The following is a 15,485-nucleotide window of genomic DNA, read 5'->3' on the forward strand; positions in this document are numbered from 1 at the left end:
TTTTTCAGTATTATTTTTATTTTCCATCTATTACCTCCCAGCTTCTCACTTCATCCTCCCTCCCTACCCACCCACCCAACTTCTCTTATCACATTCTAGCTTGTAATCCTTGCCCTCCTGACAACTTAATATTCTGTCTTTTCCCCCTTTTTTTTCATTTCTAATGAAGGGTCTAAGCTCAAAATGTTGACTGTTTATTCCTCTCCATTGATGCTGCCTGACCTGTTGAGTTCCTCCAACAATTCCTCCAGATTTCCAACATCTGCAGAATCTCGTGTTTTATTGCACAGTTTGTCTTCTATTGAACAATGGTTATTTGTCAGTCTTTGTTTATGTCTAGGTTTTTGTAAATTCTGTTGTATTTCTTTATTTTCTTGGCAATACCTCAAGGTTCAATGTTAATGTATTTTGATAATGAATTGTACTTTGACTCGGACTTAGGAATGTAATTTTGACATTGGCTAAGACATCCTGGATATTCTAGTTTATTGTCATATACACAAGTTCACAGTAAATTTATTAACAAAGTACACATACAGTACGTCACCAGACTTGTGGGCATACACACTATTTCTAAGAAACACAATAGAATCAGTGAAAGACCATGCCAACAGCACAGACAAACAACCAATCTGCAAAAGGCAACAGCCATCTGGATATAATAATAGAAGATAAATAAGCAAGATCAACTTACTTAATCGATATAGCCATTCGAAACACACATAACTTACAGAAATCGATAAGTGAAAAACACCAGAAATATGCTGAATTAAAAGAGAAAATTGAAAGCCTTTGGAACATGAACAGGGTATACATTGTCCCAATAGTGATATCTACAACTGGTGTCATCCCAAAGACACTACACAATAGCATTAAACAATTAGGGCTACTCAGTAATATCCATGTGAATCAAATAAACTCGTCCTGGGCTTCCAGCGGGTACAGGTGTCGATTATAACCAATGTTTCGATGGCAAACTCTGCCGTCTTGTCATTGGAGGGGTAATAACTGTTTTGAACATGGTGGCGTGAGTCCTGAGGCACCTGTACCTTCTTCCTGATGGCAGCAATGAGAAGAGGACAATGGCCTGAGTGGTGGGGGTCCTTGATGATTTCTACAACGGTGCGCCACATAGATGTGCTCAATGGTGGGGAGAGCTTTACTCATGATGGACTGGGCCATATTCACTACTTTTTGTAGGATTTTCCACTCAAGGGCATTGGTGTTTCCATACCAGACTGTGATGCAGTCAGTTAACATAGAAGTTTGTCAAAGTTTTATATGTCATACTGTATCTTCGCAAACTTCTAAGGAAGTAGAGGCGCTGCCTTGCTTTCTGTACACGTGTACATGGGTGCAGTGATAAGCATACTTGCAGCAGCTTCAAAGGCGTAGAGCATCTGAGCCTGTGCAGTGTACTTTTGGGGAAACCACCTGAAATCATTTATGCAGATTCCTAAGATAATAAATAGCCCACACTGAACTATGCCTTGTCAAAAAATGGCAAAATTCAAAGTAAATTTATTATCGGTGTACATCTATGTAACCATACACTGCCCTGTGATTCATTTTCTTGCAGGCATTAACAGTATAACAAAGAAATACAATAGAATCAATGAAAAACTACACACAAAGATGGACAAACAACCAGTGGCCAATAGAAGGCAAACTGTACAACTACTAAAACCAAGTAATAAATAAATAACACTAACCATGGGTTGTAGAGTCCTTGAAAGTTGTGGAAGATACTCTCCACAGCACATCTACTGAAATGCTTTAGATATACCGAATCTTTACAGACTGTTGTAGAATCAGTTCAGAGTTGAGATGAGTGAAGTTATCCATGTTGGTTTAGGAGCCCAATGGCTGTAGGGTAATAACTGTTCCTGGACCTGATGGAGTAGGACCTAAGGCTTCTGTGCCTCCTGTCCAATGGTAGTAGCAAGAAGAGGGAATGGCCTGGATGGTGGGGGTCTTTGATGATGTTTCAGGAGCCTGATGGTTGAAGGGTTCTTGAACTTAGTGGTATGGGACATAAGGCAAGAAGGGAACAGACATGGGAAATGCTTCACAACAGCACTAACAGTTTCCATAATTTTTCCATTGACTGACAACCCTACATTAATGTAAGATTATATGTTTTAGCGCCTGTGTACAAATGCACATGTCGACCCAAGTCACGGGAACCAGAAAAGGTTTTCAGTCCTACTCCCACCTCAGACGACCTCTCCAAGCAGGCAGTCAGCGTGACGGATGCACCTGAAAGAGCAGGATTGTGTAAGGCCAGAATCCGTCAGACTCCCCCTGTACTTCAAGTATTCAGTAATGTAATCAGAATGGAAAATTGTAACTTCTGAATTAAGGCTCTTAAAATAACTAATGAGCAAACTAACCTTGAAGTGAGGGAGGAGTTTCTGCAATGCCTTATTTCCAGAAAGATTCAAATTTTACCAAAATGTGAAATGACAGAATGAAAATGTCATTGGATTCTACTCATTCACTTCATCTCTGATCTGATTCTGCAACCTACAGACTCACTTTCAAGGACTCTACAGTTCAAGTTCTCTATAATAAATGTATATATCAGTATCATTTATTTATATATTGATTGATTTGTAGTGAGAATTGGCCTTTCCGGCCCTTCAAGCTGTGTCACCCAGCAATCCCATAATTTAACTCCTAGCCTAATCACAGGACAATTTACAATGACCAATTAACCTACTAACTGGGTATGTCTTTGGACTGTGGGAGGAAACCTACGCATATCTCAGTATTATATACAATATATATCCATATATGTAAATTTATTCCTTTACTTGTACAAGTTGTCTTCTTTTGCACATTTGTTGTTTCTCACTCTTTATTTATACGTAGATTTTTTAACACAAATTGTATTGTATTTCTTAACTGTAAATGCTTGCAAAAAAATGAATCTTTGGGTGGTATATAGTGACATCTTTGTATTTTGATGATAAATTTTCTCTGTCCTTGGTGCAGTTATGATTAATGGCTGAATTTTCTTTAAACAAATTGAAATCAGCAATTGAAAGAAAAACTCCAAGATGTGATACTGCAATACAGTGGCTCAGAAACTCTGGCCCTGCATATGATGTAGTCAATCAACTATTCAGTGAATCCTGGGGGAACACTGGCTTATGCTCAGATTGCCCAGGTAATATCAGAGATGAAATTTCAAGCTAGTTCATTAGTCATACATCTGCCGGTTAAACAAACCTACTATTCTACCCATTCTTTATGTACTGAATGGGAAAAAAAGGAATAGCAGGCTGATGTGAAGAGGTTTCTGAAGGAGCTATTGTTAGACTATGATTTCTTTTTAGGTTTTAAATAGAACAATTGGTGCGTAAATTAGTAAGGAGAGCTGAAATGAGTGTTCCAGGTTATGAAGTTCACTGAATGACTACAATAGCTGTAGTTATTGGAACTAAAAAAAATCTATTGATTTAATTAAAGTTGAAAGCATTGATGAAGTATACATAAATGAAAGCATTTTAAATGTGTGGGTAAAATATTGTCCAGTTGCAGCTGTGGTAAATCAGAATCAGGTTTATTATCACTGACATAATATATGTTGTGAAATTTGTTGATTTGGGTTCTAATACAGTACAAGACCTAAAGAACTACGATGTAACAATAAGCGACATATATAAAAATAAATAAGTAGAACAAAAAAATGAGCAAAATAGTGAGGTAGTGTTCCTAGGTTCATAGTCCGTTCAGAAATCTGATGGTGAAGGGGTAGAAGCTGTTCCTGAAATGTTGAGAATGAGTCGTCAGGTTCCTGTACCTCCTCTCTGATGATAGTAATGAAATTGTAATGAGTGAAGAATGGTAATGATGGGTGCCGTCTTCTTGAGGGACCACCTCTCAATGCCCTTGATGGTGGGGAAGTTTGTGCCTTTGATAGGACTGGCTGAGTTTAGAACCCTCTATAGCTTTTCCGATCCTGTGCAATGGAGTCTCCATACCAGACAGTGATGCAACCAGTCAGAATTATCTCCACAGTACATCTGCTGGGCACGTGGCCAAATGGTTAAGGCATTCGTCTAGTGATCTGAAGGTCTCTGCTGTGGCAGCGTGTTTGTGTCCTTGAGCAAGGCATTTAACCACACATTGCTCTAGTGTTTGTGCGAGGAGTGGCACCCCACACAGACTTCCAATCTGCACCTTGTAAGGCATGAAAATGCCCAATGCAGGCCTCTCATGGTCTGAGTCGACGTCAAAAATTATCTGTAGAAATTTACGAGTCTTTGGTGACAGACCAAACCTCCTCCAACGTCTAATGAACCATAAGTACACAGAGGTTTTTGTCCACACTTGTTTGAATGGAGATATACAGGAACTTCTGTAAAGTTGATAGGGCTGTAGAGAAAGCATATGGTGTGTTGGCCTTCAATAGTCAGGAGACTGAGTTCAAGAGCCACATGGTAATCTTGCAGCTCTGTAAAACCCTGGTTAGACCACACTTGGAGTATTGTGTTCAGTTCTGATTGCCTTATTATAGGATGGATGTGGAAGCTTTAGAGAGGGTGCAGAGGAGATTTACTAGGATGCTGCCTGGATTAGAGAACGTGTCTTATGACGATAAGTTGCTCAAGCTGGGACTTTTCTCTTTGGAGCAAAGGAGGATGAGACAATAAGAGGTGACTTGATAGAGGTGTACAAGATGATAAGAGGTCTAGATCGAGTGGACAGCCAGAGACTTTTTTCCCCAGGCTGGAAATGGTTAGTACAAGGGTGCATAATTTTAATGTGAATGGAGTAAAGTCTACTGGGGGGGGGGGTGTCAGAGGCAAGTGTTTTACACGGAGAGTGCTGGGTGTGTAGAATGCCCCACCAAGAGTGGTGGTGGAGGCGGATACAGTACATTAGGGACATTTAAAAGACTCTTAGATCAGCACATGGATGAAGGAAATATATAAGGCTATTGTATCTTTTCCGTACTTTACCGGTGGAGGTGGATGATAATCAATTCAGGGAATGGGACAAATGGATTTCCCGCTTCATTTGGCAAGGAAAGAAACCTAGAATTCGATATAACACCTTACAGTTAGGGAAGGAAGGAGGAGGTATGGTTCTTCCTTGCCTGAGAAATTATTTTTATGCCTCACAGATAACCCCTCTGTTATATTGGTGTAATAGGGAATATAAGGCTAGATGGAAGGAAATAGAATTTGGATTAGTTGACAGTTTTCATCCACAGGCCTCAATAGCTGACAAAGGATTGATGGCCCAGTTAGAAAAATTTAAAAACAGTTGGATAAATCTTACATTAAAAGTATGGCAGAAGGTGGTTAATTCATGTGGAATTAATAACATGTTAAAACTCTTTAGATGGTGTGCATATGATACCAAATTCCTTCCCAACAGAGGAGATAAAAGATTTGAGTTATGGATAAAGAAAGGTCTTACAACCTACCTCTCATTTATAGATAAAAGAGTATTACAAAGTTTCCAAATCCTGCAGGACAAACATGGCCTAGAACATAATGACTTTTTTAGGTACCTTCAAGTACGAAACTATGTTAACCAGAGTTGTAGATATACAGACTTATCAACAGTAGAATTAGAATTTTTCAAGATTCTGAATTCGGCTTGCAGTTCAATACCTAGTAAATCAGTTTCTCGAGTATATAATGCACTCTCCCATGCTAAAAATGTAAATACACTGTATATTAAAGAGAAGTGGGAGAAAGAAACGGGGTTGGTACTTTCAGAGGAGGCTTGGGGGAAAATCTGCAGCTTTCAATGGTCCTCGACTAATTCTTTGACTTGGAGAGAACATTGTTGGAAAAACATTATAAGATACTTCAAGACCCCATATCAGGAAAAATATAAAGGTACAAACGTGACGTGTTGGAGAAGGTGCGGCTCCAAGGAGGCAAATCATTTTCATATTTTCTGGGATTGCCCTAAATTAAGTCTATATTGGGAAGGTATTCATAGAATATTAGTTAAGGTACTTAGGTCCCAGATACCTCTGAACTTTGAGACACTCTATTTGGGGCATGTATTGTTTCTTGAACAGAAGGAAGATATAAAGTTGCTGCAGGCCCTCTTAGCGGCAAGTAAGAAATCAATCACTAGAAAGTGGCTAAATCCAATACCACCTACATTAGAAGATTGGCACGAAATTATCTTGGAAATATTTAAAATGGAAAAGTTGACTTATTCCCTGAGAATTCAAAAAGAAAAATTTTATCAAATCTGGAATAAATGGATTGTATATATAACCCCAATGCGAGCAGACTTTAGATGACTCTCCTAATGATTTATACTGCTCTTCTCATCAACACAGTAATATTGCTAACGTAAGCACCCCTAGTCTAAATGTCTTTTTTTTTGTTTTCTTTTGGAAAATAGAGAATTAACACAAATAAAGGGAAAGATTTGGGAAAGGGATAAAAAATGGAAAAATTAAGTAAATAAGTACATAGGGATTGGATAATTATGTCTGCGGGCAGGAGCAAGCATGAACAAAGTAGGATATAAACACCTACAATGGTTGTTACATAGGCTTATATACAACATTTTAGACCAGTGGAAATGGTCCAGAAGAGTTATATGGAAACTAATAATACCATTTTTCTGAACAACTAATACCATTACTTAGCCTAATAGATTAGAATTACCACAGTACATATTTATCTATTTAAGTGTCTAATTTCCTTTTATATCATCTCAATGTATACTCAAGAATGTATAAATAATTATAGTTTTATACATATAAAAAAATGGAAAAGGTTATATGTGTGAAAAAGTACATGATATTTGTGAATTTCTTATCCAAATAAAAATAAAATTTAAAAAAAAGAAATATGTAAGGCTATAGAGGAGGCAAGGATTAGATTGATCTTAGAGTGGATTAAAAGATGGGCACAATATCAGGGGTCTGTCCTGTGCTGAAATGTGCTATGTTCTATCTTCATCTCTATTTCAGTTATCTGATTGTGTCAGAGAGTTGGTTATTTATATGTAGTAATAGACTGCAAGATTGATAGAAAGAGTACACTTCTTTGCCCCAACATGTGTTGATGTGACATCATATCATCAGCACAAGATGTGCAAGGTCAGAAAACAGAATGTTCCCCATTAAAATGACCAGGGACACTTAATCTTGCCATGTACAACCAGCGAACCAACCTGAAGCTTAGAATCCACATTTTAGCCAACAATTATGAATGGAAAATTTGTCAAAATGGAAAATTTTGTCCTATGCTTTCCTGACCTTTTTGAGGCCTTGTCAAAAAATGAAGTAGAATTTACAGTGCCAGAAATCCCATAAACTCTACAGTGCCGTAAATACCGTAAACTCCAAAGTCCCATAAATACTGTAAACTCCAAAGTCCCGTAAATACCATAAATGCCACAGTCTCATAAATACCGTAAGCTCTACAGTCCCGTAGATACCGTAAACTCCACAGTCCCGTAAATACCGTAAACTCCACAGTGCCGAAAATACCATAAACTCTGCAATATCATAAATATCATAAACTTTACCTTGCGATAAATACTAAATTTTACAGTACCATAAATCCCATAAACCCTACCGTGTTATAGATATTATAAACACTGTGCCGTAAATACCATAAAGTCTACAGTGTAACAAATATCATGAACTTTACCATGCTGTAAATACTATCAAGCCTACAATGTTGTAAATGCTACAAACACTACAGCTACAGAAGTCAGAAGTACTCTAAGTTCTACAGTGCCATAAATATTACAGTCTTCACAGTGCTCTAATTACTATAAACCTTGTAGTGTGGTAAATGTCATAAACGTTACAATACCATAAATACTATAAACACAGAGTCATAACTACTAGAAACTCTACGCTGCTGTAAATACTTGAAACTCCACAGTACCATATATACTATAAACACAGTAGCGCTATAGTGCCGTAAATGCCGTAAACTCTGCACTTCATAGTTTACATATGGAAACCACTGTACTGTAGTGGTTAGCATGATGCTGTTACAGTTTGAAGCATTCAGAGTCCGGAGTTTGGAGTTCAATTCTGCCGTTGTCTGTAAGGGGTTTGTACGTTCTCTTCATGACTGTGTGCGTTTCCCCATGCAGTCTAAAGACATACCAGTTAGCAGGTTAATTGGCCGATGTAAATTGTCCTGTCATTAAGATAGGGTTAAATAGATGGGTTGCTGGGTGGTATGTCTCACTGGACTGGAAAAGCTTGTTCCTTGCTCAATCTCTAAATAAATAAATGATCAGGAGTTTGAAGAGATTTGGTAGGTTACCAAAGACTAGCAAATTTCTACAGATGTACCGTGGAGAGCATTCTGATTGATTACATTACCATCTGGTGTTGGGGGGGTACCGCAGAGGACTGGAAAATGTTGCAGAAGATTGTAAACTCAGCCAGCTCCTTCATGGGCACTAGCCTCCTCAGTATCATGGATATCTGTAAAACTTTGAATGAAATATAGCCACTGGCATGCCACCTTTATAACCGCGTCAATATGCTGGGCCCAGAATAGATCTTCAGAGATGTTGGCACCCAGGAACTTGAAACTGCTCACTTTTTCCACTGCTGGCCCCTCACTCAGGATGTGTGTGTGTTCCCTCGACTTCCCCTTCCTAAAGTCCACAGTCAGTTCCTTGGTCTTACTGATGTTGTCGTTGAAAGATGAAAGATCCAGAGTCTGTGGTGCTGACTTCAGGTAACAAGGAAGCAGCTACTGTAAGAGCTGATAATCTGTTTGTTCCTTGTTAACAACTGTAATTCTGCACAACATTAAATAGATCCTTTGTGTTCGATCCAGAGCTTTGTGCTATATGATGTGTCCAAGTAACATTGGAGTAACATTTTCCAATTCACTTCATGAAACACCACTGACCAAGTTTGAAATGAAAGAATTCCAGATCAGTGCCATATGGTACATCATGGAAAAACATGCTGAATAGGAGCCTTTTCTAAATCGGGTGTTTGTTGTCATTCTTCAGTACACAAGGGTAACGGAGAATGAAATGATTGTTACTCCAGATCCAAGGGAGCATATTTATTTTATTTAGAGATAGAGTACGAAAACAGACCCTTCCGGTCCGATGAGCCCGCAGCGGCCAAATTCACCCATGTGACCAGTTAACCTAATCCGTACGCCTTCGGAATGTGGGAGGAAATGGGAGCATCTGGAGAAATTCCATGCGGTCACAGGGAGAATGTACAAACTCCTTATAGACAGCGGTGGGAATCGAACCCGGCACCTGCCACCCACCTCATTGTTTAAAAAAAGCATAAAGAACACAATAAATATAAGTACATAAGATTAGCTTGTATACATGGAGTGATTCTATATACACAGTGTGACACTAGATACAAGAATATCTTTATATCTGGTGACTGACGGAAAATGATAAAGTAGCGTTGGAGAGGTGAGTTAATAGGTGGAGGTGTTGATCAGCCTGATGGCTTGGGGAAAGTAATTATTTTTGAAAGAAACAATGAAGTGTGGACTGAGTGAATGTCTAAGCAGAGCAGGGATCTTTGAAGATCAAGCTTCATATATTTTAAAGTTGATAGCTTTGCAAAATAAAATTATTAATATATTTTCCCTGCCGATTTATATTTTTTAGAAAAAAATGTCACGATCCTGTGTGGGTTTTCCTGCTGTTAGTGTCACTCTGGACTAGAATATAAATACTTACACATCAAGATTAGAGCAATGAGCTGCATCCACTTGGTAGCCATAAATATTTCATATTTCATAACATTCTCCACTTTCTATGACAGAGGAGTTAATGTTGGTCCTTAAGTATTCTCTTGATCTAGTTCATTCTCTTAAACCCTGCAATCTCTTCTTTCTTTGCGTGCCCAATAACTTCTCCAATTTTTCTGACATCCAACTGCACTGCGGCAGTTTACAGCAGCCACTTTAAACCCCTTTCCAGCACTTATTTTGGTGGGGGAAACCCATGCATTCACAGGGAGTTATAGAACATATATCATAGAATATACAACATAGAAGAGTAGAGCACAGTACAGACCCTTCAGCCCATAACCCAGCAATCCCCTTTGTACCATGTCTAAAAATTTCACTATGTTCCAGTAAGGAAGCAACTAGAACTGAATAGATAGAGCCAACTGCACCCAAGCATTACTGCGACAGAACAGGTTGGCAATGCTAATTCTCCTGCTAACCTTGCCCCTTTGCCCGGTTAGTTTCTCTTCCTCGTTCTGTCCCTGGTCTAATTTCCCCAGCAGGTCACACACTTTACCCTCCAGTCTGCAGTTATTGGGAGTTCACCATTTACACACCCAACAGCAAAACAATTGCTAGCTTGACTAATCAAAACAATCACTTCAGTTAATGTACTCTACTGGTTTATAACTAGTAAAAATAAGGATTATTGACACAGGCATTCCAAACATAGAAACATAGAAACATAGAAAATAGGTGCAGGAGTAGGCCATTTGGCCCTTCGAGCCTGCACCGCCATTTATTATGATCATGACTGATCATCCAACTCAGAACCCCGCCCCAGCCTTCCCTCCATACCCCCTGACCCCTATTGCCACAAGGGCCATATCTAACTCCCTCTTAAATATAGTCAATGAACTGGCCTCAACTGTTTCCTGTGGCAGAGAATTCCACAGATTCACCACTCTCTGTGTGAAGAAGTTTTTCCTAATCTCGGTCCTAAAAGGCTTCCCCTCTATCCTCAAACTGTGGCCCCTCGTTCTGGACTTCCCCAACATCGGGAACAATCTAACTGCATCTAGCCTGTCCAATCCCTTTAGGATCTTATACGTTTCAATCAGATCCCCCCTCAATCTTCTAAATTCCAACGAGTACAAGCCCAGTTCATCCAGTCTTTCTTCATATGAAAGTCCTGCCATCCCAGGAATCAATCTGGTGAACCTTCTTTGTACTCCCTCTATGGCAAGGATGTCTTTCCTCAGATTAGGGGACCAAAACTGCACACAATACTCCAGGTGTGGTCTCACCAAGACCTTGTACAACTGCAGTAGTACCTCCCTGCTCCTGTACTCGAATCCTCTCGCTATAAATGCCAGCATACCATTCGCCTTTTTCACCGTCTGCTGTACCTGCATGCCCACTTTCAATGACTGGTGTATAATGACACCCAGGTCTCATTGCACCTCCCCTTTTCCTAATCGGCCACCATTCAGATAATAATCTGTTTTCCTATTTTTGCCACCAAAGTGGATAACTTCACATTTATCCACATTAAATTGCATCTGCCATGAATTTGCCCACTCACCCAACCTATCCAAGTCACCCTGCATCCTCTTAGCATCCTCCTCATAGCTAACACTGCCACCCAGCTTCGTGTCATCCGCAAACTTGGAGATGCTGCATTTAATTCCCTCATCCAAGTCATTAATATATATTGTAAACAACTGGGGTCCCAGCACTGAGCCTTGCGGTACCCCACTAGTCACCGCCTGCCATTCTGAAAAGGTCCCGTTTATTCCCGCTCTTTGCTTCCTGTCTGCTAACCAACTCTCCACCCACACCAATACCTTACCCCCAATACCGTGTGCTTTAAGTTTACACACTAATCTCCTGTGTGGGACCTTGTCAAAAACCTTCTGAAAATCCAAATATACCACATCCACTGGTTCTCCCCTATCCACTCTACTAGTTACATCCTCAAAAAATTCTATGAGATTCGTCAGACATGATTTTCCTTTCACAAATCCATGCTGACTTTGTCCGATCATTTCACCGCTTTCCAAATGTGCTGTTATCACATCCTTGATAACTGACTCCAGCAGTTTCCCCACCACCGACGTTAGGCTAACCGGTCTATAATTCCCCGGTTTCTCTCTCCCTCCTTTTCTAAAAAGTGGAGTTACATTAGCTACCCTCCAATCCTCAGGAACTAGTCCAGAATCTAACGAGTTTTGAAAAATTATCACTAATGCATCCACTATTTCTTGGGCTACTTCCTTAAGCACCCTGGGATGCAGACCATCTGGCCCTGGGGATTTATCTGCCTTCAATCCCTTCAATTTACCTAACACCACTTCCCTACTAACATGTATTTCGCTCAGTTCCTCCATCTCACTGGACCCTCTGTCCCCTACTATTTCTGGAAGATTATTTATGTCCTCCTTAGTGAAGACAGAACCAAAGTAATTATTCAATTGGTCTGCCATGTCCTTGATCCCCATAATCAATTCACCTGTTTCTGTCTGCAGGGGACCTACATTTGTCTTTACCAGTCTTTTACTTTTTACATATCTATAAAAGCTTTTACAGTCCGTTTTTATGTTTCCTGCCAGTTTTCTCTCATAATCTTTTTTCCCCTTCCTAATTAAGCCCTTTGTTCTCCTCTGCTGAACTCTGAATTTCTCCCAGTCCTCAGGTGATCCACTTTCTCTGGCTAATTTGTATGCTTCTTCTTTGGAATTGATACTATCCCTAATTTCTCTTGTCAGCCATGGGTGCACTACCTTCCTTGATTTATTCTTTTGCCAAACTGGGATGAACAATTGTTGTAGTTCATCCATGCAACCTTTAAATGCTTGCCATTGCATATCCACCGTCAATCCTTTAAGTGTCATTTGCCAGTCTATCTTAGCTAATTCACGTCTCATACCTTCAAAGTTACCCCTCTTTAAGTTTAGAACATTTGTTTCTGAATTAACTATGTCACTCTCCATCTTAATGAAGAATTCCACCATATTATGGTCACTCTTACCCAAGGGGCCTCTCACGACAAGATTGCTAATTAACCCTTCCTCATTGCTCAAAACCCAGTCCAGAATAGCCTGCTCTCTAGTTGGTTCCTCGACATGTTGGTTCAAAAAACCATCCCGCATACATTCCAAGAAATCCTCTTCCTCAGCACCCTTACCAATTTGGTTCACCCAATCTACATGTAGATTGAAGTCACCCATTATAACTGCTGTTCCTTTATTGCACACATTTCTAATTTCCTGTTTAATACCATCTCCGACCTCACTACTACTGTTAGGTGGCCTGTACACAACTTCCAGCAGCGTCTTCCGCCCCTTAGTGTTACGCAGCTCTACCCATATCGATTCCACATCTTCCCGGCTTATGTCCTTCCTTTCTATTGTGTTAATCTCTTCTTTAACCAGCAACGCCACCCCACCTCCCCTCCCTTCATGTCTATCCCTCCTGAATATTGAATATCCCTGAACGTTGAGCTCCCATCCCTGGTCACCCTGGAGCCATGTCTCTGTGATCCCAACTATATCATAATCATTAATAACAATCTGCACTTTCAATTCATCCACCTTATTACGAATGCTCCTTGCATTGACACACAAAGCCTTCAGGCGCTCTTTTACAACTCTCTTAGCCCTTATAAAATTATGCTGAAAAGTGGCCCTTTTTAATGCTTGCCCTGGATTTGTCGGCCTGCCACTTTTACTTTTCTCCTTAGTACTCTTTGCTTCTACCCTCACTTTACACCCCTCTGTCTCTCTGCACTGGTTCCCATCCCCCTGTAGTGAACTAACCTCCTCACGCCTAGCCTTTTTAATTTGATTCCCACCCCCCAACCATTCTAGTTTAAAGTCACCTCAGTAGCCCCCGCTAATCTCCCTGCCAGGATATTGGTCCCCCCAGGATTCAAGTGCAATCTGTCCTTTTTGTACAGGTCACGCCTGCGCCAAATGAGGTCCCAATGATCCAAAAACTTGAATCCCTGCCCCCTGCTCCAATCCCTCAGCCACGCATTTATCCTCCACCTCATCGCATTCCTACTCTCACTGTCGCGTGGCACAGGCAGTAATCCCGAGATTACTACCTTTGCGGTCCATTTTCTCAACTCCCTTCCTAGCTCCCTATATTCTCCTTTCAGGACCTCATCCCTTTTCCTATCTATGTCATTGGTACCTATATGTACCATGACCTCTGGCTCCTCACCCTCCCACTTCAGGATATCTTGGACACGATCAGAAATATCCCGGACCCTGGCACCAGGGAGGCGGACTACCATCCGGGTCTCTGGACTGCGTCCACAGAATCGCCTATCTGACCCCCTTACTATCGAGTCCCCTATCACAACTGCCCTCCTCTTCCTTGCCCTACCCTTCTGAGCTACAGGGCCGGACTCTGTGCCGGAGGCACGGCCACTGTCGCTTCCCCCGGGTAAGCTGTCCCCCCCAACAGTACTCAAACAGGAGTACTTATTGTCAAGGGGCACAGCCACCGGGGTACTCCCTAAACAGTTTCATTTATTTTCACTCACACCGTTACATCAGTTTGCAGGCATCAGAACCGCCCCAAAAGACCCAAGGGACAGTTTGGGGCGTCCTAAAATAATGCCTGGGTTAGAGGGAGCAAGTGCACCACACCCTGCACAGGCAGATTTAAACCCTCAGTTTGGCTTTGCTGAGAGATGTGGAGGTTGGATTTGATGGGTGGTGAATAGTTATATAGGAAATTTAATGATAAGTTGTGCTGTGGAGAAAGGCTCTGTATATTTGTAAATTTTTGAACATGCTTGTTTTCGTTTTCAATATTTTTTTCACAACTTTTGGGCAGCTTTTGATTTTTTTTCACCTGGTACTAAATAAAAGCCCTTGCAGTAATGTGCTATTATGGCTTACCATCTGTCCCCACCTTCCACAACTGGTGACCCTCGTCGGGCACACTTAGCCACGCCCGACAGCGAGGTGTGACAATTACACAAGGTTTGGAGCAATGCACACAAAATGCTGGAGGAATTCAACATTTATGGAGGGAAATAAAGAGTCAACATTTCGGAGTGAGAACCTTCATGAGGACTGGAAAGAAAATGGAAAAAGCTGATAGTTGATAGAACATCAACTGATTATCCCCCTTTGTAGATGCTGCCTGACTTGCTGACTTCCTCCAGCATTTTGTGTGTATTGCTCAAGATTTACAGCATCTGCAGAATCTCGTGTGTACAAGATTTGGATCTGGTCTCTGCTGCTGTGCAGGAGCAGTAAACGCGTGGCCACTTCACTGAGCCTGTCTGTGCCTGAATTAATGATCACTATTGTTATTACTTGTGGTTGCTCTCTGAGACTGGTAGTCTTCAGTTAGAGGCTGAGAGAGGAAGTCATATGCCCTGGTAATCACACTGGAAGAAGGCGTATCATTACATACAAATAATTGGAAACAGCTGGCTCTTTTGGGGAAAGTCAAGATTTAGGAATCAAGATCGTTTAATGTCATTTGTAAACAAGTGTAAACAAGAATGAAATAACTGTTACTCCGGATCTGATGCAGCCCAAAAAAAAGACACAATAAGATAAAGAATGGATTAATAGAAAAAAGACAATAAATATAAATACGTGGATTGTATGTCTATAAAGTGATGTGGGGTGTGGAGGGGTGGGTTAGTGGGAGGAGGATTTACTGTCTGGTGAAAGAAACTTAAGATAAGTCAAGGTAAATCTATCATCAAAGTACGTATATTTCATATTCTTGCGGGCATTTACAGGAAAATAAAGAAATGCAATAGAATTTATGAAC

General features: G+C 40.5%; 1 protein-coding gene across 1 annotated transcript in view; it reads left to right on the plus strand.

Annotated features, from left to right (window-relative positions):
* me1 (malic enzyme 1, NADP(+)-dependent, cytosolic) overlaps positions 1-15,485 on the plus strand; it is a 495,261-nt gene that overhangs the window by 319,429 nt on the left and 160,347 nt on the right. The window lies entirely within an intron of this gene.

Source organism: Mobula birostris, chromosome 2 (assembly GCF_030028105.1).
Source record: "Mobula birostris isolate sMobBir1 chromosome 2, sMobBir1.hap1, whole genome shotgun sequence".
In the NCBI taxonomy this organism is placed as follows: domain Eukaryota; kingdom Metazoa; phylum Chordata; class Chondrichthyes; order Myliobatiformes; family Myliobatidae; genus Mobula; species Mobula birostris.